A 24,442-nucleotide genomic window follows, 5' to 3' on the forward strand; every position below is an offset into this window, starting at 1 on the left:
TTCTTAACTGTTCAAAGATTCAGTTTGTAATAACTCATGGCCCTCCTGAATGTTTACCCATGATAGCTCTTATTATACTGCATTTTAATGGAGGCATTTCTGCCCCCTAAACTGTAAGCTTCCTGTGAGCAAAGACCATATTGTATTTACCAGTGCTGATTCTAGTACCCAAAACATGATAGATGCTTTGTAAATATGTTTAATCAGCTGTTGTCACAGACAGAAATTAATGTGCAGGAGATTTATCAGGGAGCCCTCTTGGGATGGGGATTGGGCAGAAAGAGAAGTTTAGCCTTGAAACAGCCGCATGGAAGCTTCAGCTGTCCTATGGGAAGCTCTGAAGCTGGGACAATCCTTCAGAGTGGTCTCAAATTGAGGTGAGACGACCAGATCTTTATACATCTGTGTTGTTCAGTAATTGGGTGAAGGGGCTGTCTACCACTATGGCAGTCAGTTTCCAAGGGGGGTTGATAGCTGAGGGCTGCCTGTCAACAGCATGTCCAGTGTTGGGAAATTTATCCTTCACTTCTGAAGGAGAATTTGAGTGGCATTGTCCACCATGAGTGTCAATCAACAAACACACACTCAGCATACTAGCTCAAGAAATAAAAAATGTTCTTGTGGAAGCTACAGTAATACCGCCTCAGGGAGCTCATGCTTATGTTTCTTTTGGACATGAAATTATTGAGAAAATGGTCTCAACTTATAAAATTGGTTGTCTTCTTCATACTCTCTGTAACTCCTAGTAGGGGATATTCTTAACTAGACACTCAAACTCACAAGACCTGAGCATGTAACACCTGGCACCAGTTTAATCAGATGGATATTGGTCCAGAAACATAGACAGCATCCCACGTGGGCTGTGTTAGGCATTTCTTTCAGAGGGAATAACCCTCATAGCAATCCAGTCTTTGACTGTTCCTCTCCTGCATCTCCCCTTCTCTCCCTCCACCATGAGAGTTTAGGTGTGAGAGAACAAGATTCACATTCAACAGGTACAGTAGCTGCCTTGGCATAGAAGCCTCATGCCCCATAGAGACCAGTATCTCCTGTAATAGGCTTAGGTATAGCTTTCAGGTCCCCAGAAAGGATATGCCCACTTGTGAGTCTCTGTATTCAAGGAATCATAAAGCTGTGCTTCCACCAGGTATTTTTGGTGTATTCATGCTTTTCCAGGCCACGTTTATCTATCATGGGCCATCTTTACCATAAATAATGTTGCCTGGTAATACAAATGAGAGTCCACCTGTATCAGGCTTTCAGGAGAAATAGCAAGAAAGTTAACTCAGATCAGATTTGTCTTCAGAGAGTGAGAAAAAGGTTTGATCACCCTTCTTCTCAAGACCCCTATCTGAATGAAGGCCCCTATCTCATTTTCATCACACCACAGCATATAGTCATAACACCAGTTAACATGCATGTCAGGGTAGATAATCCTTCTAGCAAGTTGTTCTCTACCTAGTTCACCTCTTCTCTTCATGGCTCTGAATATGAGAGCGATTTTGTTAATCTTTCTGATTTGGGAGATAGTACGGTGCCTCGAACATAATAGATACTTGCTGTGATCTGAATATTTGTGTTTCTCAGGTGATTTTTCCTAATCCCTGATGTGATGGCGTTACCAGGTGGGGCCTTAGGTCATGAGGATGGAGCCCTCTTGAATGGGATTAATGTTTTTATAGAAGAGACCCCACAGAGATCCGTCACTCCTTCCACCACGTGAGGGCAAAATGAGAAGGTGCCAGCTATGAACCATGAAGAAAGCCCTCACCTTGAGAAATAAACGTTTGTTGTTTATAAACTACCTAGTTTATAGTATCTTGTTATTACCCTCTCAAAGGACCAAGATAATACTCAAAAGAAAAATGCATTTAGTTAACAAAAAAGAAAAAAATAAATTGAGAAAAATCAGAAGAAATGCTCCCATATTTCCATCTACTAAACATAACAATTTTAAATATTTTAGTATATTTCATTCTAGTCTTTCTATAGGCACAGGCTTAACGATTGGTGTACTAACCCTCTACTGTGTTTCTTACCTTTTTCATAGACAGACATTTTTAAAAATAAGGGGATTATTACATTACTAGGAAGTCGATTCTGCCTCAACCGATCAACCTAAAAATAAATACTCTGTTTGGAGAAGTTCGGATGATGAGATATTCAACATTTATTTTATGTACACCACCTGCCAGACCATGTGTTAGGCACATGAAGAGGGAAAGAAAAATAAAACTTAGTTTTGCCCTCAAAGCACTTACATGCCCTTCATGGGGAAGGAAGCTTCACATTCATATTTTATTTCCTGTGAGGTGACTGTCTAATGCTGGCTTAAGCTTGTTCTGTTTAGTTGAGATTATGCTTTTAAAGGACAAGAAATAGAAGTTAGGCCCATTGAAGAAGTTTCACCAAGGAGCCAGTTTCTCCAAAATAAACAAATAATCCCTGCAGATTAGCCACCCTCTGTAAAATAATTTTAACACAATATCCAGCTGATCATTTGGAAGGCAAGCAAGTCAGCTGGTGGGGTGTGAATGTTAGTGACTTGGTTGTCATGGAAACTTTTCTTCCAGACCAGGAAAAAGGCAGTCATGGGGAAACACGGGATGTGGAAAAATAGCCTATTTCTCCACCATCTTTTCTCTCTGTTGATCACAAGTCAACATCCTACTGGGGCTGGGAGTGGAGAGAAAGGCAGGCATCCTAGGCATACAGAGGAGAGAAGCAGTCCCCTTTGTGCAGAGAAACCCAAAGGACATGGTTCAAACAAGAAGTGTGCGGATAGAAGTTGGAAAGCCAAGGTCATACATTTATTTTACTTTTATTCTCTAATTGCTTTTACTGATTTTCTTTTAATAAATGATTCCGCGCAAGTTGTTAAAAGGCTTTTTATCCTCAGTCGTTCTCAGCTGCTGGGGGAGAAGGACTGTTGACATGAGTTTGACTAGCATTTGCAGTGCTGACCAAGACACATCACGGTCTTGCTCTGAAATGAAGTCTGGGTCGCCTGTTTAGCCCCATTAGGAAAAGCCAGAGTTAAGCTGTGATGGGTAAGACTGTCAGTCTTTAAACAGTCTTTAAATTGTACATAGGTGTAAAAATTACTTTTAAAACTTGATCTAACCTTGGTTATGATATTGTTTATAAATTCTTATGATTCTTGCCAGTATCTCTCCACCTTTGCCCAAGTTAATCTGAATTTACATAATCATAATAAATAAAATAATTTTTAAAAAGGTAGAGTTATATACCCCTAGCTACATGTCCAGCTTTAAAATGCATTATAGCTATTTGTTCACATCTACAACTCTTTCTTCTAAATTGTGAACTCTTCAGTGCTTTGGATGGTGCCTTGTTCATCTTTGTAAACTTACTACTAGCACAATACTCAGTTCTTAAGTGTTTGATTCATGGAGCAACTTCTACGTACTAGTCTCTGGGATATGTTGGTAAACAATGCTTGTCTAATGAATAATTAGAGGATGGATTTAATAATTTAATAATTCTGGATTTTCTTGGTTTTCTGTGTTTTGAAAAGCTAAACAATTATTTCATAGGGACAAAATCCATCACACAATTATTTTCCTGGTGACAGCTGCAGAAAATAATTAAGATAGAACCTCTGTGGGAATAACTTGATAAATCATCATAGGCTGGTAAAGTCTTACTTTTGTTTCCTATTATTATTTAGAAGTCTTCTCTTAATAGGTTAAATAAGATCTACTCATTACATACCAAGAGTCTGTAGGAGGTTTTTTCAGTATACATTTCTATTTGTATACAAAGGCTAATCTACTCATTACACAAAGAGTTTATTTCTCTTGCTCACAGTTATGTGACAATAATTCGAAATATCTTCATTGTCCGAGTTTGTTTTCTCTGACCACAATATTGCCCAGTTTTTCCCATGTTCTTCCTTGTATACTGAACATGCTTATAGTCTCAGACCATCATTTTTGCCTTTACATCATTTATCTACCTTTTCACATAACCTAAACAGTTTCATCTCAATACTTTCTCATCCCTTTGTTTATCCATAATTCCTACTCTGCCAATGCCTTAGGCCTTATATGATTTATTCAGCTCTTTTCCCAAGTTGAAAAAATTTCTTCATTAATTCTCTTAATACTTTAAAATAGATCCTATGTACCAGGAATTGTGCATTGGAGATAGAGTTTAACATTATTTAAGCACTTCTTTCAAGATGCTCAGAGTCAAATGCAGAGATCCTTAATCTAAGTTAAATGGACTTCCTAAAGGATATGCAAGATATTGCCCCGCCCTTTTTTTTACTGGGCACAAGGTCCCTACATTTTTTTTTTTTTTTTTTTGCGGTACGTGGGCCTCTCACTGTTGTGGCCTCTCCCGTTGGGAGCACAGCCTCCGGACGCACAGGCTCAGCGGCCATGGCTCACGGGCCCAGCCGCTCCACGGCATGTGGGATCTTCCCGGACCGGGGCACGAACCTGTGTCCCCTGCATCGGCAGGTGGACTCTCAACCACCGTGCCACCAGGGAAGCCCTTGGTCCCTACATTTTGTAGAGTTCTCTAATGAATGGTATAGAGAAGGAAATATATAAATTTTAGTGTAATAAGTGCCATTTATGATCAGGATAAGAATAGGAAGCAGTGAAGGATGCTTTGGTAGGATCAGAGAAGGCACGTTCTTAGACTTTAGCTGATTGAATTCACCAGAATTCACCTGCAAACTAGTCTCAGCTGGGACCTCAGTGACTCTCCGCAATCCTTCTATCATATTTTCCTGCTGACCCTTGGTCACGGTCCTACATTCCTGTTATCCTATCAAATCATTGTTTCTTTTCACTTCTTACTTTACTCATCTTCTTTAAAGAGTTATGGCCAAGTCCAGATATTTCGTTGAAAAATTAAAGGGACCTGCACTGCAGAATCTGAAATGTTCTTATAATGGTAACTGCTTAGAACTAACATTGCCTGCAAGGCATATTAGGTAAGGATATCTAATTCTAAAGGTGAAAAAGCCTCCAAAGCAAACAAGTAAACTTCTGGGAAAAAACATCATTTACAGAAAAATATTTGTATGCTTCAATTTCTACTGCATTGAATTTCTACTTTATTATCTCTAGGGAGTCTACAACCTGCTAAAAATGGCTGTGCGTTGGAAAGGGGAGTCTGGGAATCTGGAGGCTAACAACAATAAAACCTTATTTACTCTTCACACTTTTTAAAAGGTGCCTCGATTATGAGCCTTGTCTGAAGTCATGCAGATAACCAATTATAAACTAAAGTTGAAATCCACTTCTGCATGGTGTGGCTTATGTTCTTCTGTCTACCTCAAGCTGCCTTCTTTTTATCCCCCCCAGCTTTACTGAGGTATAATTGACAATTAAAATTTGTATATATTTACAGTGTAAAATTTGAAAATTTGATATATGCATACACTGTGAAGGAACCATCAAAATCAAGCTAATTAACATATCCATCCCCTCACATAGTTACCACCTTCTTTTTTTTGTGTGTGTGGTAAGAACACTGAAGATCTACCCTTGTACTAAGCTTCAGGTATACATTACATGTCCAGAACTTACTCATCTTGTAACTGAAAGTTTGTGCCCTTTGGCCAACATTTCCCGATTTTTCCACCCAGAGTCCCTGGTAACCATCATTCCATTCTCTGCTGCTATGAGTTTGACTTTTTTAGATTCCACATATAAGTGAAATTATATAACATTGTCATTCTGAATCTAGTTTATTTCACTTAGCATAATGTCCTCCAGGTTGAGCCATGTTGTCACAAATGACAGATTTCCCTCTCTTTTAAGGTTGAATAATATTCCATTGTATGTATATACCACATTTTCTTTATCCATTCATCCATTAATAGACATTTAGGTTGTTGCCATTTCTTGGTTATTGTGAAAAATGCTGCAATGAACATGAGGGTGCAGTTATCTTTTTAATATCCTGATTTCAATACCTTTGGATAAATACCCAGAAGTAGAATTGCTAGACCTCATGTTAGTTCTGTTTTTAATTTTTTGAGGAACTTCCACACTGTTTTGCCATACTAATTTACATTTTCATCAGCCATGTACAGGAGTTCCCTTGTCTACATATCCTTACCGGCACTTACTTTTTTTTTTTTTAATAATAGCCATTCCAACAGGTGTGAGGTGATACCTCATTGTGGTTTTGATTTCATTCCCCTGATGATTAGTGATGTTGAATACCTTTTCATGTGTGTGTTGGCCATTTGTATGTCTTCTTTGGAAAAATGTCTGTTCAGTTCCTATGACCATTTTTAAATTGGATTGTTTATTCTTTTGCTATTGAGTGGCATGAATGGATAAAGATGTGGTGTGTGTGTATGTGTGTGTGTATATATGTGTGTGTATATATATATATACCCATATATAGATAATAATACCCATATATATAGGTATTATTCAGCCATGAGAAATATATATATATATATATACCTATACCCATATATATGTATTTACGGATATCATTCAACCATGAGAAAGAAGGACATCCTGCCATTAGCAATAACATGGATGGAACTTGAGAACTTAGTGCTAAGTGAAATAAGTCAGACAGGGAAAGGCAAATACTGAATGATATAACTTACATGTGGAATCTAAAAAAGCTGGACTTGTAGAAGCAGAGATTAGAATGGTGGTTATTTAAACAATTATTTTGAATCCTTTCCAGCAATTCATAGATCTCCATGTCTTTGGGTCGGATACTGGAAAACTATTATGTTCCTTTGATAGCATCATGTTTCCTTGATTTTTTATGTTCCTTGTAGCCTTGTGTTGATGTCTGTGTATCTGAAGGCACAATGACCTCTTCTTAACTTAATGGACTGGCTTTGGTGGGGAAAGCCCTTCACCTATGGGTGGGTACAAGGATACCAGCTAGGTGGAGTGTTGCAGCTCTGGGGAAGTGTAGTGGTGGCTCTGGCTCTGGCAGGTGGTGGGGGGAGAATGCAGCAGGGTAGACTCCAGACAGCTCTCAGCTGATGTCAGCATCAGCAAAGACTGGGTTCCTCAGTGGCAAGGCTGCAAGTGACCACCGAAGTGGTCAGGGCTGCTTGGATCCTCAGTGGTGAAGGCTGCTGGGATCTCTTGCCCTCTTTTTCTTCCATAGGAGGAAGAGTTATGCTGGGCTAGGGAATGGGGTGACATAGGTAAAATGCTCTCTATACTTTTTCCTATGCCGTCCTCAGTTTTTGTCCTCCGCTTGTTGCAGCTTCTTCATAGCACTCTGGAGCTCTCCTAGAGCTATTTTCATTGGTACATAGTTGCTTCATAATTGTTCTTGTGGGGGGACAAACATTAAGACCTTCTAGTCTGCCATCTTGCTGACATTACTCCTTATAAGCTGCCTTCTAAGACAACAGAGAAGCTATCCTTCCCCTAAATCAGAGCCAAAATCCAAGGCTTATTTGCAGGCTGTTAGTTTGGGGATGTGATTCTAGGGAGCAAGTGTGAAGGATTGGGGTGGTGGATCAGGGAAAGAAAGACCATTAATAGAAGGATGTGAAACCAACTTGGCCAAGGATACAGGATGGCTGGTTCTTTGGGACCTTTTGAAAAATCTTAATGAGTGTCTCAAAAATCAGAACTGTCTGAGGTAGCAGGGAGTGGAAAGATGCGTTTCAGGTATCTCCTACATAAGTGTCAAGCACAGAATCAGAGTTTTCTGAGTACACGTCTTTTACTTCCTTGGTTAGATTTATTCCTATATATTTTATTCCTTTTGATGCAATTGTATATGGGATTGTTTTCTTAATTTCTCTTTTTGATAGTTCATTATTAGTGTCTAGATACACAACAGATTTCTCTGTGTTAATTTTGTATTCTGCAACTTTACTGAATTCATTTTTAGTTCTAATAGATTTTTTTTCTTTTTTTTTGGTGGTATCTTTAGGATTTTCTATGTCTACTATCATGTCATCTGCAACAATGGCAGTTTTTTTTCTTCCTTTCCAATTTGCATCACCTTTATCTATTTTTCTTGTTTAATTGCTATGACTAGGACTTCCAATACTATGTTGAATAAAAGTGGTGAGAGTGGGCATTGTTCATTTTTACTCCCCTCTACCCCATTTAATGTTTTTGACTTCATATTTTACAACTTTTCGTTTTGTGTATCCCTTAGCTACTTGTTGTGGATATAGATGATTTTACTACTTTTGTTTTTTAACCTTCCTACTAGCTTTATAAGTGGTTGATCTACTACCTATACCATATATTTGTCTTTACCAATGAGATTTTTTGTTTCATAATTTTCATATTTCTATTTGTGGTCTTTTACACTTAGAGAAATCCCTTTAACATTTCTTGTAAAACCAGTTTAATTGTACTGAACTCTCTTAGCTTTTGCTTGTCTTTAAAACTGTTTATCTCTCCTTCAAATCTGAATGATAGCCTTGCCCAGTAGAGTATTCTTGGTTGTAGGTTTTTTCATCACTTTGAATATATCATGCCACTCTCTCTGGTTTGCAAAGTTTCTGCTGAAAAGTCAGCTGATGGTCTTATGGGAGTTCCCTTATACATAACCAGTTGCTTTTCCCTTGCTGCTTTTAAGATTCTCTTTTTATCTTTAATTTTTTGCCATTTTAATTACAGTGTGTCTTGGTGTGGATCTCTTTGGGTTCATCTTGTTTGGGACTCTCTGTGCTTCATGGCCCTGGATGTCTGTTTCCTTTCCCAGGTTAGGGGAGTTTTCAACTTTTATCTCTTCAAATAAGTTCTCTGCTATTTTCTCTCTCTCATCTCCTTCTGGGATGCCTATAATGTCAATTTTAGTATGCTTGATGTTGTTTCAGACATCTCTTAAGCAATCATTATTAAGAAAATTTTTTCTGTTCAGCTTGGATGATTTCCACAACTGTCTTTCAGTTCACTGATCATCTAATCTACTGTTCTCTGTATCATTTAATTTACTGTTAATTCCTTCTTGTGTATTTTTTATTTCAGTTATTGTATTCTTCAGCTCTGTTTGGTTCTTCTTTATAGCCTCTAACTCTTTGTTAAACTTCTCACTGTGTTCATCCATTCTTCTCCCGAGTTTGTTGAGCTTCTTTATGATCATTACTTTGAACTCTTCAAAAATTTTCTTTAATTAAAAAAATTTTAATTGAACTATAGTTGCTTTACAATATTATATATGTTACAGGTGTACAACATAGTGATTCACAATTTTTAAAGATTATACTCTATTTATAGTTATTATAAAATATTGGCTATATTCCCCATGCTGTACAGTATATGCTCGTAGCTTATTTTATACCTAATAGTTTGTACCTCTTAATCCCATGCGCTTGTATTGCCGCTCCCCGCTTCCCTCTCCACACTGGTGACCTTCCCTCTCCCCATTGGTTCTCTATATCTGTGAGTCTGCTTCTTTTTTGTTATATTCACTAGTTTTTTAAAAATATTTTTTAGATGCCACATATAAGTGATATCATGCAGTATTTGTCTTTCTCTGTCTGACTTATTTCACTTAGCATAATGCTCTCTGAGTCCACCCATGTTGCTGCAAATGGCATAATTTCATTCTTTTTTATGGCCAAGTAGTATTCCAGCGTGTGTGTGTGTGTGTGTGTGTGTGTGTGTGTGTGTACCACATTTAAAAAAATTTATTTATTTTATTTGTATTTATTTTTGGTTGCTTTGGGTCTTTGTTGCTGCACATGGGCTTTCTCTAGTTGTGGCAAGCTGGAGCTACTCTTCATTGCGGTGCGTGGGCTTCTCATTGCAGTGGCTTCTCTTGTTGCAGAGCATGGCTCTAGGCGCGTGTGCTTCAGTAGTTGTGACGCGCAGACTTAGTTGCTTCGCGGCATGTGGGATCTTCGTGGACCAAGGCTAGAACCTGTGTCCGCTGCATTGGCAGGTGGATTCCCAACCACTGTGCCACCAGGGAAGCCCTATACCGCATCTTCTTTATACAGTCATCTGTTGATGGACACTTAGGTTGCTTCCATACCTTGGCAATTGTAAATAATGAACATTGGGGTGCATGTAACTTTTCAAATTAGCGCTTTTGTATTTTTCAGATATATACCCAGGAATGGAATTGCTGGGTCATATGGTAGTTCTGTTTTTAGTTTTTTGAGAAACCTCCATACTGTTTTCCACAGTAGCTGCACCAGTGGTGTAAGAAGGTTCCCTTTTCTCTACATCCTTGCCAACATTTGTTATTTGAGTTCTTTTTGATGATAGCCATTCTGACAGGTGTGAGGTGATATCTCATCATGGTTTTGATTTGCATTTCCCTGATGATTAGTGATGTTGTGCATCTTTTCATATACCTTGAACTCTTTTTTTTTTTTTTTTAAGTTTATTTATTTATTTATTTTCGGTATGCGGGCCTCTCACTGTTGTGGCCTCTCCTGTTGCGGAGCATAGGCTCCGGACGCGCAGGCTCAGCAGCCATGGCTCACGGGCCCAGCCGCTCCGTGGCATGTGGGATCTTCCCGGACCGGGGCACGAACCCGTGTCCCCTGCATTGGCAGGCGGACTCTCAACCACTGCGCCACCAGGGAAGCCCCCTTGAACTCTTTATTGGATAGACTGCTTATCTCCACTTCACTTAGTTTTTCTGGGGTCTTCGTCCTTTGGTTGGAACATGTTTGGAACATGTTTCTCTGTTGCCTCATTTTGCCTTATTCTCTGATTTTATTTCTAGGTATTAGGTAGATCAGTCCTGTTTCATGATCTTGGAGAAGTGGCCTTTGTAGGAGGTGTCCTATGGGGCCCAGCAGCACACTTCCCTCTGATCACTAGAGCTATATGGTCTAGGGGTACCCCCTGTGTGGGCCATGTGAACCCTTCTGTTGTGGTGGGGCTGACTACCGTGGATGTGTTGGTAGGGGGGACTGGCCTCTGGCCTGGTTGGCTGCCGGTTCCTGCCTCATGCAGGCTCTGCTGGCTGGTTGGTGGCAAGGTCGAGTCCCAGGGGATCCCAGGGGGTCCTGATGCTGTTGTTGGCCTGCTGGTGAGTGGGGCTATGTCCCCACATGGTTGGCTGCTTGGCCTGGGGGGTTCCAGAACTGGTGCCAACGGGCTCGTGGGCAGGTAAGCCCCTGGCGCTAATAGGCTAGGGAGAGGATTCCAAAATTGCACTTGCCAGCACTTGTGTCCTCGCGGTAGATCAAGCTCCCCATAGTGGCTGCTGCCAGTGTCTCTGTCATTAGGGGGCGTCCCAGTTGCCTCCTGCCTGTCTGGGAGGCTCTCCAAGATCCGCAAGTGAGTCTGTCTCAGGCTACATTCAAATTACTGTCTCTGTGCGGGATCTTGGAGCATGTGAGATTTTGCACTCACCTTTTAAGAGCAGAGTCTCTGTTTCCTGCAGCCCTCTGGCTCTCCCACATGCAAGCCCCACTGGCCTTCAAAGCCAGCATTCTGGGGGCTTATCTTCCCAGTGCAGGACCGCTGGGCTCGGGAGCCTGATATGGGGCCCAGAACTCTCGCTTCTTGGGGAGCACCTCTGTAGTTGTGATTATCCTCTTGTTTGTGGGATGCCTCCCAGGGGGTGTGGGCCTCGACTATACTGTGTCGCCATCCCTCCTACCTGTCTCATTATGGTTCCTTCCTTATATCTTTAGATGCAGAAAATCTTTTCCGCTAGTCTTCAGGTCACTCTCATCTATAGTAGTCTGTAAATAGTTGTAATTCTGGTGTGCCCATGGGAGGAGGTGAGCTCAGGGTCTTCCTGCTCCATCTTGGCCACACCTCTGTCTAGAAGTTCTTAGAGTCTGTGCAGGCACAGGGCTATATCCTCTAAGAAGCCCTGCAGTTCAGAAAGCAGTGGTACTCTGTGGTCTTTGTGACAGCTGCTTCTTTGGAGGTTCATTACTAAATCTTTGTCATTGGGATCTTTTCTTTTCCCCTGTGTATGTCCTGTGCTTCTTCCCTCTTATGGGACCTAACTGGCAAATGAAATCTTATGCAGAACCATAATATGTTGGACGCCAAATAAAGTCCCCCTGCTTGAATTAGATAGTTTCTTAGAGAACTGAATGCTAGAAAATGGAGAAGAAAGGGTATGCGGACCCTCATCTGATCTCTTTTGGATGTCCCTGAGGTATTTAAAAAATCCACTAAGAATCAAAAGAGCAATTAGAAAATGATTGCCTTGGGGCATGAATTAAAGATTCTGAACATTGGCGCTTTTACCACGTTTAAAGCCAATCTCAAAATGTGAGCGACGTGAAGGCGATGACATCGGTGTATTCAATTGTGTATTTCCAGAACTTCTAAGCATGCTTGGCACATGCTAGGTCTCAGTGTTTGTTGAATAAGTGAGTGACTGCTGTGTTCAAGGTGCTGTGCTACTATTTGTTTTTCAGTAAGTTGGGAAAAGCTAGTTTTGGTTCAATACTGATTTTTTTAGTCCTTTGTCACTATCACCATTTGTGAGATGGATGGCCATGATTAGAACATAAGTCTGTTGGCCTCAGAATACAGCAGTACTAACTGACTTTGAAAAGTCAAATCCATGACATCAGTCTACTGAGAAATATTGTCTCATTGAGAGTTGGTCAAACATAGAGGTCAAAATGGCCTGGGGAGGAATGGGGTCCATTAAACATGGAATCCGGAAAAGAACAGACGTGCAGGAGGACACATTCATGAGATTTTATAGAGAAAAATTAAATGTATTTAGCATAGACATAATGCTGGGATTATTTTGACTCCTGTATAAAGAAAAATAAATAAGTAAAACCCTATGGTAAGGGACTGGCAGTTCTAGAAAGTATATCTATCAGAAATCCTTGATTGGTCCTATGACACTGAAAGTATTCCTGTAGCCATCCAAAACAAACATTATTCTTGCTTAAATGTTTAACTTTCACATTACATATTGCCATATAGAAAATATGTTCTCTGTTGATGATGTTAGCAACAATAGAATTAGATATATTGACAATATTTGAGTTACTACCAAACTTCTGGCTACAGAGAATGATTTATTCAATGAGGGTGGCAAATGGCAATTCCTGGCGGCAATCGTAGCAATGGTGGATTTACCGTAAATACCTTGGAATTTGCTTTTTATATCTGAAGAGGATTACAGAGGTTGTAATTACAGAGGTTGTAAAGATCAGTTTGTCATTGGAAATCCTTGCCACTGAACAACTTACATTGTACTATATTTTTTGGAAAAATTGTTTCTACAGTGGTGTGTGTTAACAACAGAATTGTTCATGTAGGATCTATCAATAGGGTATCACAATCCTGATAAAGTCTTGTGTGGAATCAAACATTCTCTCATTTTACATTATACCTATGTTGTTTTTAAATTATAATTTATTTTTCAGTAATGGAGTAATACTTGCTCGTTGTAAAGAAGTAAGAGAAAAGCATAATCCTAAACACCTAGGGACAATCACTGCTTTCATATTTCTAACTTTTAATTTGTCTTGAGTACACAAGTTAAACATGTTTAGAGAAGAAATTTAGAAAATTCAGACATGCAAATATGAGAAAATGAAATCACTCACAATTTCACCACTAAGAAATGACACTTGGACTTCCCTGGTGGCGCAGTGGTTGAGAGTCCGCCTGCCGATGCAGGGGACGCGGGTTCGTGCCCCGGTCCGGGAAGATCCCACATGCCGCGGAGCGGCTAGGCCCGTGAGCCATGGCCGCTGAGCCTGCGCATCCGGAGCCTGTGCTCCGCAATGGGAGAGGCCACAACAGTGAGAGGCCTGCATACCACCAAAGAAAAAAAAAAAAAGAAATGACACTTTCAACATGTTGGCCAAAGTCCTTATCTAGATTATATATTTGTATATCGGATATTTAAGATATGCATTTTATTTTGAACAAAAGAAACCACACTATTGGATGACAATTTTTTATTGTGATTTATTACTTCATTTTCATATTTCTAGGCTAATAAGATTCTTTTATAATACCACTCTTACTGAATCTATAGAATTCTATCACACTACAATTTATTTTAACAATCTCCTATTATTGGCATTTTATTTACAAACCTCTGAAATATTTCTTCATTAAAACTTTACACCTACTCTTCGTTATAATTTTTGGATAAATTCCTACAAGTAAAATTTTTGTGCAGGAAAGTGGAATAATTTTCATTCTCACTGAGAGCGTATGAATTGTTATCTATACTGTATCTCATCATGCTTGGGGATTATGTATAATTATGTAAATATGTATTAATGTCCTGGACAAAAAGGGGAATCTGATTGTGTCAATGTCATTTGGTTGGAAGGAACAGATTTCACTTACGTTGCTTCACGTAAGGAGGATTTTGTGAGGAAGCTTGTGTTAATTGGGCCTCATAGTATCATAGAAAAGCCAAGCACCAAAGAGTCTGATGCTGAATGTGATAGAGAAAGGTTTTTCAAGATGAAGTACAACTCCAGCTATCAGATCTGGTCACCTTCTGCCCTTGGTAAGAGATTTAAAAAAAATATTTTAGGGTCTTCCCTGGTGGCGCAGTGCTTGAGAGTCTGCCTGCTGATGCAGGGGACACAGGTTCGAGCCCTGGTCTGGGAGGATCCCACATGCCGCGGAGCAACTGGGCCCATGAGCCACAACTACTGAGCCTACGTGTCTAGAGCCTGTGCTCCGCAACGAGAGGCCGCGATAGTGAGAGGCCCATGCACCACGATGAAGAGTGGACCCCGCTTGCCGCAACTGGAGAAAGCCCTCGCACAAAAACGAAGACCCAACACAGCCAAAAATAAATAAAATAGATCAAAAAATATATTTATTTTAACTTTTTATTTTATCTAAATTTTTAAAAAACTCAGCTTTTATATATAGTAATGACATAGATAGTAGAAAAGACTAAGAGAGAGGAACTCAAACAGCTTAACAGCAGAAAAACAAATAACTCAATTGAGAAATGGGCTAAGGACCTGGATAGATATATATTAAAAAGAAGACATACAAATGGCAAATAGGTGTATGAAAAGATGCTCACCATCACTAATCATCAGGGAAATTCAAATCAAAACCACAATAAGATATCACCTCACACTTGTGAGATACCTATTATTAAGAAGACAAGATAATGAGTGTTGGTGAGATGTGGAGAAAAGGAAACCCTTGTATACTGTTGGTGAGAATGTAAATTGATACAGCTATTATGAAAAATAGTATAGAGGTTCTTCAAAAAATTAAAAATAAAACTACCATATGATCCAGCAATCCCACTTCTGGGTTTTTATCCAAAGAAATAAAATCATTATCTTGAAGAGATATCTACACCCTCATGTTTACTGAAGCATTATTTATAGCATTTGAGACGTGGAAACAACCTGTGTACTTCAACAGAAGTGTGAATAAAAAGGATTACAGACACACATACATAAATATACACATACACACTGGAATATTATTAAGCCACAAACAAAGATGAAATCCTGCCGTTTGTGAGAACATGGGTGAACGTGGAGGACATTATGCTAAGTGAAATAAGCCAGATACAGAAGAAAAATAGTATATGATCTCACTTACATGTAGAATCTAAAAACAAACTCTTAGAAGCAGAGAGTAGAATGGTGGATACCAGGGGGTGAGTGTGGGGGAAATGGGTAGACATTGGTCAAAGGGTATATAAGTTATAAGATGAATAAGTTCTGGAGATCTAATGTACAGCATTGTGACTATAGTTAATAATGCTGTATTGTATACTCTAAATTTGCCAAGACAGTTGATCTTAAGTAAGAGAATTTTTACTAAACCTCAGCACTCTTCCGTTTTGGTTTCTTACATAATATTTCTTACTGCTTTCTGCTCTTATTATCAACTTTATATACTCTCTATTTCTCATATTTAAACTTCTAGATAAATAATATAATTGGGTCAGAGCATCATGAATGTACCTCCTGGGTCATGCTTTTGCTCCACACTGCTTCATAGGTCAACTGGATTTCTAAGCCCAATGCGCTATGACCTGAGAAGCAGGGCAGAGACACAGAGAATGGTAAACTGTGTAAGAACCCCATCCACAGAGGGGTATATTTCTGGCAGAAATTCAGAGCAAAATAGGCTTCCCTCCTTCTTTTTATTTTGAATTACATTTTACTGTATATAAACAGCAGTGGAGCTTCCCTGGTGGTGCAGTGGTTGAGAGTCCACCTGCCGATGCAGGGGACACGGGTTCGTGCCCCGGTCCGGGAAGATCCCACATGCCGTGGAGTGGCTGGGCCCGTGAGCCATGGCCGCTGAGTCTGCGCGTCCGGAGCCTGTGCTCCGCAACGGGAAAGGCCACAACAGTGAGAGGCCCGTGTACCACAAAAAACAAACAAAAAAACCCAGCAGTGAATAAATGTTATATAACCACTGGTCATTTGTATTTCTTGTTTTGAAAATTTAGTGTTAATATATTGTATTCTAAGATTAAAATAAATGGAAATGCAAACATTATTATTTAACAGGAAAATGTTTAGTTGATGAAGTTTTTATTTCCTGTTTGTTTGAATCAAGTACCTTTGAAGTTGGGAAAGTATTTTGGAAATCCTTAAATCACTTAAAATAATTTAGACCTGCTATTAATTTTACATCACGAGTGAGTAGTTAATGCACAGTTAGCAAGTTCATCACTGCTTTTTAATTAAACATGAGTTGATTGTGAAGAGAGAATATTGAGCATTTGAGAGATATATCTAATGGTTCTATAATTAGATGAAAATTACATAAGCAAGGAATGCCCAGTTTAGTTCTTGCTATATATTAGCTGTATAAAAAAAATGTCGATACTTCATTTACGTTTATCAAAATAGCCTACAGCAAGATAATTAGGGATCACTTTTGCAAATGGTGGTGCTTAATAGACATATTAATTGATATCAATCTTCCTTCAAATAGCCCATTAAGTGGAAAACTATTACATAGAAAATAGTTTATCAATAAAAATAAAAAATGCATTTCTTTTTTATGCAAAGCTAATTGACTGCACTCATATATTTTCATTTATTAAAGTTAAGTAATGCTTTGTTGATGACTAGCCATAACTGTCAATGAATCTCAAATATTGATGGTAGTTAAAAATCACTTTATAAAAATAATAATGATATACCGCATAATCAGAAACAATAAAATGTAAAATTATTATATTGAAATAAGAAAACAATGAGACTGGGACTTCGCTGGTGGCACAGTGGTTAAGAATTCGCCTGCCAATGCAGGGGAGCTCTGGTCTGGGAAGATCCCACATGCCTCAGAGCAACTAAGCCCCTGAGCCACAACTACTGAGCCTGTGCTCTAGAGCCCACAAGCCACAACTACTGAGTCCGTGTGCCACAACTACTGAAGCTTGCGCACCTAGAGCCTATGCTCTGCAACAAGAGAAGCCACCGCAATGAGAAGACCGCGCACCGCAACGAAGAGTAGCCCCCGCTTGCTGCAATGAGAGAAAGCCCGCACACAGCAATGAAGACCCAACGCAGCCAAAAATAAATAAATTTATTTTAAAAAAATTATATATATATAACTGTATCTCTAACTTCTGATCAATGGAGCAGTTCTCAGAGCTTCTTAGAATCTGTTTCCTGTGTTATCGTCCTCAGTTTGGCTCGAATAAAAAATTCTCTTTAAAAAAAAAGAAAAGAATATGACTTAGTTTATTGTGCTTAAGATTAGGTAAACTTCTAATAATAATTTTCAAAATAATCTCTTTTTGAGGAGATTTCAGTAAATTGGTGGAATATCATACCAGAACTTTTGTCTTCTGAAAGTGCTGGATGATTGAGGTCTGTCCTTAAAAAAGTGAACATTTCCAATCAATCCACATTATATATCAGATACCAGTTTGTGATAAAATTCACAAAGCTGAAAAATTAAGTAAATAATAATAGCAAATACTACAATAATAAATAAAATTTCAAGGTTTGGGAAAAATATAACTAACTTATAATTAGTCTTTGGATCTACCTGATTACTGTAAAATTTCAATCAAATAAAATCACAACAAAAGCCGGGGAAAAGACTGCAATCTCAGAAGGAGGTCTTAGAATAAATGGATTCAATTAACATTACATAATTTTGTTTTTCTAATTGAAAGTCAAATCTATTAATTAATCATAAAATTAATTTGAATTACATAAGCATTAATAATAAAATACAAAAAAATCAGCACCTATAATAACAGTAAATATATTGCCATTAGATTTTTTTTTTTTTTTTTAGATTCCATATATATGTATTAGCATACGGCATTTGTTTTTCTCTTTCTGACTTACTTCACTTTGTATGACAGACTCTAGGTCCATCCACCTCACTACAAATAACTCGCCATTAGATTTTGGTTTTAGTTATGTACTTGATGCGTGTGCGTGTGTGTGTGTTGTGCTGCATGGTGATGGTGATATAAACTATATTTCTATTGTAGGTCACAGCCTGTATTAGTAAGGATTCTTCAGAGAAACAGAACCAATAAGATCTATCTATCATCTATCTATCTATCTATAGATATAGATATATCTATTAATATATAAATCAGCTCATGTGGTTCTGGAGGCTGAACAGGTCCATGATCTGCAAGCTTGAGAACAAGAAAAGCTGGTGTAATTCAGTCTGAGTTCAAGGGCCTGATCGCTGGTTTGGAGTTAAGGGCTGATGGTATAAGTTCTGATCTGAGTCTGAAAGCCCCAGAGCCAGGATTGTAGATGCCTAAGCCAGCAGATAGATGTCTTAGTTCAAGGAGAGAGAGAGAGAGAGAGAGAGAGAGAGAGCAATTTCACCTTTCCTCCACCCTTTTGTTCTATTTAGCTATTCAGCAGATTGGATTATTTTCATTGCTAAGGTTCATCTTTCTTTACTCAGTTCACCAATTCAAATGCTAGTGTCTTCCAGAAACACCGTCACAGGCACACCCAGAACTAATGTTTTGTTAGCTATCTGGGCATCCATTAGCCTATTCAAGTTGACATGTAAAATTAATCATCACACAACCAAAGTTTGAAAAATATATAAATTTATTATCTCTTGTATAATGATTAAAATGTTTATAGTTTGTGGTTATTCTTATAATATGTTGTGATATACAGGTGTGGATATAAATTTGAGTCAAACCATCCAGGTTTGAAATATGGCTTCAGCATTTAAAAGCTGGATGTTAAAGAGCAATTTTCCTGAACTCTTTGTTTCCCCATTTATAACATACATGTAGTAATAGTATTCAACTGACTGGGTTGTGTGTGTGTGTGTGTGTGTATGTGTGTGTGTGTTGGTGGCATCAAGACTTATTATAAAGCTATAATAATCAAGACAGTGAGTTATTGGCATAAAGATAGACAAACAGAACATTGGAACATAATAGAGGGTCTGAAAACAGACCTGTACACGTACAGGTATACATGATCATAAAACAATGATTGAAAACGACTAGATTTTATGGTGTGTGTGTGCTTTCTGAGCCTAGAAATGTAGGCAGGGGTCTTGCATATCTTTTTGGAAAGTTGGAGTGTATTATCCTGAATGTAATATATAGTCATTGGAGAATAAAAAGGGAGAGTGACAGGATAAGATTGACTTTAGAAACATCAGAAAGAAGTGATATGGAAGATGGATTATAGAAGGGTAATGTTTGATTCTGGCAAAGAAGAGGGGGTAGATTTGAGATGTATTTAAGAGGATAGAACCAATGGTCGTGTCTGGCTGACGTAATGGGTGAAGGATAATGGAGTAAGAGGTATAAAGGACAGCTCATAGATTTCTGTCTTGGGATTCTGAGCACAGACCCATGCCATTCACTGGGATAGGGGACAGGAGAAGGAGTAAGTTTTGGAGGGTACTTGATGATGCAATTTTGAATTTGTTGAGTTTGGGGTTCTTTGAGGACTGCTAAAGGGAGTTTCCCAGTACTCAGAAGGATATTTGGGACTAGAGGTGAGTGGAGAAGACTGGTATGCTAAGAATTTCGAAGTGTTCAGCATATGTGTGGAAATTGAAGCCATAGACTTGAAGCTTCACAGAAAGAGTCTATATAATAAAAAGAGAAAAGCATGGAAAAGGTCAAAGGTAAATCTAGAAAGTAACAGTATTTAAGGGATAAACAGAAGAAGAGAAGTCAGAGTGAATCAGAATTTATTTTTTGTAGGTGCCTAGGGGCATAAAACTGTCGACGAAAAAAATCAATAACATTAGAGCCAAATATGAGGATTGTAACCTGGGGAAAAGCATCTCAGAAAGCTCTGAGAACTGTTCCGTTGGTTAGAAATCAAGGCACAGTTATATGTTTTTTTTTTTTTTGAGACAGAGGGCTGTACATCAAATAACGTATTATTGACAGTTTACATAATCCAGATCTATGCGTCATCGTGGTGGGTTGTGTGACCCCTCACAAGATGAAGAAGGAATGTTATCTTTTAAAGAGTCATCTTGTTGATGCTGGGCGGATGTTGCTCTTTATGGTTGAGCAGGTATTCCTGCTGATGGAGGAGGTCTGGTCGATGCGTAATGTGGATACACAGTACACAGTGGGAAGAGAGGGGAGGCCAAAGGGCAGAGAATTTTTATGCTTAAATTTTTCGTGTCTTGCCATAAACATGAATTTTATTTCACAAAACTAATTTGGATTGTGTGTGTGTGTGTGTGTGTGTGTGTCTCAGTGACAGTAAGGGAACTTGTCTTGAAGCTGTGTTTCCATCAAAGCACATTGTTTTTACTCAGAGTGTATGTTAATGGCGGAGGGCTGTTGAAGATTAATGTTGTCACTTTTTCTTGACCACACTAAGACAGTCTCTTTAAGGAGACTAAGCAGGTAGAGTCAGAAATAAGAAGAGAGTGGACATTGGCATCAAATGTTGGAGAGCAGGAAAGTAAGATAAGGACTGTAGTTTGTCAGATTGCCAGCAGGAAACAGGTTGCACTCTCAACTTGGGTAATTTAGGAGAGCTTAATAAGAGATCGTTTACCAAGGTGTGAGAAAGATGCAGGGAAACTCCAAGCGACAGTGCCTTTCAGCAGGGCTGGTAAAGGGTGATGCCGTGATTGCTTCTCAGCCTAACCAGGGCAGGAGGAGGGAGCAACTGTCGGAACCTGGCATGAGAGAGCTTTGTGGGAGACTGCCGCTGAAGGAGCTCTAAGCTGTGATGGAGGGGCTTTGCAGGGAGGTGCTGGAGGGTAGTTACCCTGACCCTCTCTTGACTCCTCCCCTTGCTGCTCTTGCCTGTGCTTTCTATCGGCCAACCCCAATCAGAAGCAAGGCAGTCAATGAACATAGTCCATATAGGTCAGCCTCTGGGGTAGAACAGCTTGGAGGAGAGATGGGAGTGGATCTAAGAGGGGCAAACAAAATATACACAGCACAGACTGAGAAATATCTATTGGAATTCATCACAAGAGGTTTTGACCCTTTATTGAGGTCAGGGCAGTATTGGGGCAGAAGGTAGATTGTGGAGAGTAAATCACGGATGGAACAGAAGTGAGGAGGAGGAGTTACCGTTAAGGGAGAGCATTTAGGGAACGACTGGAAATAAATTTTGGGTAGTGGTTGGCAGATGTGAGTTAAGATGGCAGACCCTTATTTATATATAGAGTCACAGACTCAAAACAGTACCTTGCAAGATCTCCCTGTAATTTTCCAAAACTGTGAGAACAATAAAGGCCAGATCAATAAAAGAGACATCTTAGGACCAATCTGTAAGGAGATGTATGTATGTCCTGCTTACTGCATGTTCATTGAAACTTGTATATGCACATGAGCTCTGTAACATGCTGTCTCCCCCACTGGAGATTCTGCTTTAAATGTCATTACAGGTCTTCCTTGACTTACAGTGGGGTCATGTCCCGATAAACCCATCGCCAAAAACGCATTTTATACACCTAACCTACCAAACATCAATAGCTTAGCCTAACCTACCTTAAACGTGCTCAGAACACTTACATTAGCTCGAAATTGGGCAAAATTGTCTAACACAAATCCTATCTTACGATAAAGTGTTGGATAGCTTGTATGATGTATTGAATACTGTTCTGCAAGTGAAAAACAGAATGGTTGTCTGGGTACAGGATGGTTGTAAGTGTTACCGGTTGTTTACCCCCGTGATCACGTGGCTGACAAAGTAGGGAGCTGCGGCTCTCTGCCACTGCCCAGCATTAGGAGAGTATTGTACTGCATATTGCTAGCCTGGGAAAAGGTCAAAATTCAAAATTCCAAGTATGGTTTCTACTGTATGTGTATTCCTTTCTCACCATTGTAAAGTTGCAAAATTTTAAGTGTAGCCATCATCTGTATAACCTCAGTGCCTAGTGAAGTGTTTGAAACATAGCAGGTGCTCAGTGACAATGATTGAATACAAAAATGTTCAAATGTCCAAAACCCTAAAAACATCCCAAAGGCATAATCTGATGCATGAACACAATCAGTTACATTTAGAATAGCTAAAAAAGCTATTTATCTCTTCAGTAGAGCCCCATCCCTCTTCAGTATATGCTATACATCTCACTTTCATCACTCCTTTTGTTCCTCCCATAAGTAGTTTTCCTTAAAAGAGTTTTGACTCCTCCTACCCAGAGAAAGTTTGATTCTTATTTGACAAGTCCTATCAGCTCTGCACAAATGCTGGAACATCTCTCATGTGAATTTAAGTGTATTGCTAAACTCTTTCTCTCCATGAAGCTTCTTTGGAAGGCTTTTCTAGAAAGTAGTTTTTCTCCCATCTTAACTGGTTCCATTTCCAACGTGCTATTACAGTGTCTGAGTTCTAAGACTGACTGAGAAATATTTCCTGTCTAATTGGCTGAAGGGGGTAGAAAGTTGCTTTAAGTACTCTATGACTATTTTAGATATGGTTCTCTTGTTTAAGAGGTATTTTGACATATTTAAAAATTCTTGGTAATATTTTTGGAAAGAAAAGTATAGAAAGAATCTTGCTTCTTCTAACCCTTTAATTTTTTGACAATTTCCATTTCTCTGTTCTAAGTTACGCAATTTGAAACCAAATTCTACTTTTTATTTCGTTTACAAACTATAATATCACAAAGTATGATAAAAGCAAACTAGCCTGAACAACGAAATGTTAAAACATAACGAAACTTGGAAATTCTAAGTTCTAGAACAAAAGGTGAAATTAAAATCTCTATTATGAAAAGGAATCTGGCACATTTCAGTCTGGCCCCTGGGGCCTTTATACGACAGGCAGAAGCGTAATATATAAAAGATAGTAAATCAAGTTGAACTTCGTGTTTCTCAGATTTTAGTGGTTTGTTTTTAACCCTTAAGACTAAACTCTCCAAGTAGTTATTTAAATTACCATAGTAGGATTAGTAGGCATAGTTGTGTAGGAAAAGCAGAATTTTCTGCTTCTGAAATGTACATATGTACAAATGTACAAATGTACATATTTCACATGTACTTTCACATGCCAAGATATATTAAAATTTTACTTGTTTAGGAATAGCTTCATTTTTAAGCTTCCAAAAGAGATCAGCTGAAATGATACACATTTTGCACATAAATATTGGAAGGGTTGAGAGAGTCAACGTGATTCTTGCCTTGTGGAGACTAGACACAGTGGATTTCCATGTTGTACATAGTCCTGAGTCTTTGTGGTTCCAAAACACACCCACTTTACAGGATGTGTTATAAATACATTGCTCCTCAAAATAATCACTTAACATTTGATGGTTATTAAAATACTGAAAAATACCTACTTTACTATTTGGATTATTTCATTCTGAACATATTATTTTTTTGGTGTATATAATGCTACTTAAGTAATTGAGTGTTTTTTCCCCAATTGTTTGAGTGCTGCAAATTCAATCTTCTGTAATTAAAAATAAATCTTCGAAATGAACACAGCTGTTATTTTCCCATATACTTTATTGAAAGTGATAAAAATGGATCAAATATAACCATGAATTGTGCCTCACTCCTGTGAAATATCAAGCTCCCATTTCCTTAAGCTTGGGGAGGTGTTTTTTGTTTTTTGTTTTTTTTGAAATAATATGATACTGAAAGAAGGGAAATAAAATTCTTAGAAAGATTTAAAAAGATTATTAATAGATGGGATTTGAATAAGACTGATCAAATGCTGGAATGGATGCTTTCTTTTCTTTCTTTCCTTTTTTTTTTTGATTGCCCACATTGTCTGAAAACTGTTCAGCAGAACAAAGGGTTTTATGGGTGAAAGACTAGTATGAAGAAACATGAATGTCATCTCAGGCTCTGAAAGACAGTCTGCTAATGAAATATTCTAAAAGTCATTTTCAAGGTGGTTGAAAGTTCTCACTGATGTGCACCAATGCTTTTGATAAAAAAATTATATATATCAAATAATTACACAAATGTTGGCTCTGGGGATAGAGAAAAAAGGTTAGCTTATATGCACCCAAATATTAATGAAAGATTTGTGTATCATTCTTTCCATGGGTAAAAATAATGAGACACCTGATAACATTACTTTGGTAGTAAATTTTTTACTTTTTACATATGAATAATGCCTTTTTCTGCTATCTAGGTAACG

General features: G+C 38.5%; 1 pseudogene; it reads right to left on the bottom strand.

The window, feature by feature from the left end:
• LOC137214521 (Y-box-binding protein 1 pseudogene) overlaps window positions 1-21,761 on the bottom strand; it is a 35,785-nt pseudogene extending 14,024 nt beyond the window's left edge.
• Between the last annotated feature and the right edge of the window lie 2,681 nt (window positions 21,762-24,442).

The sequence above is a fragment of the Pseudorca crassidens genome, chromosome 20 (genome assembly GCF_039906515.1).
Source record: "Pseudorca crassidens isolate mPseCra1 chromosome 20, mPseCra1.hap1, whole genome shotgun sequence".
Taxonomy (NCBI): Eukaryota; Metazoa; Chordata; class Mammalia; order Artiodactyla; family Delphinidae; genus Pseudorca; species Pseudorca crassidens.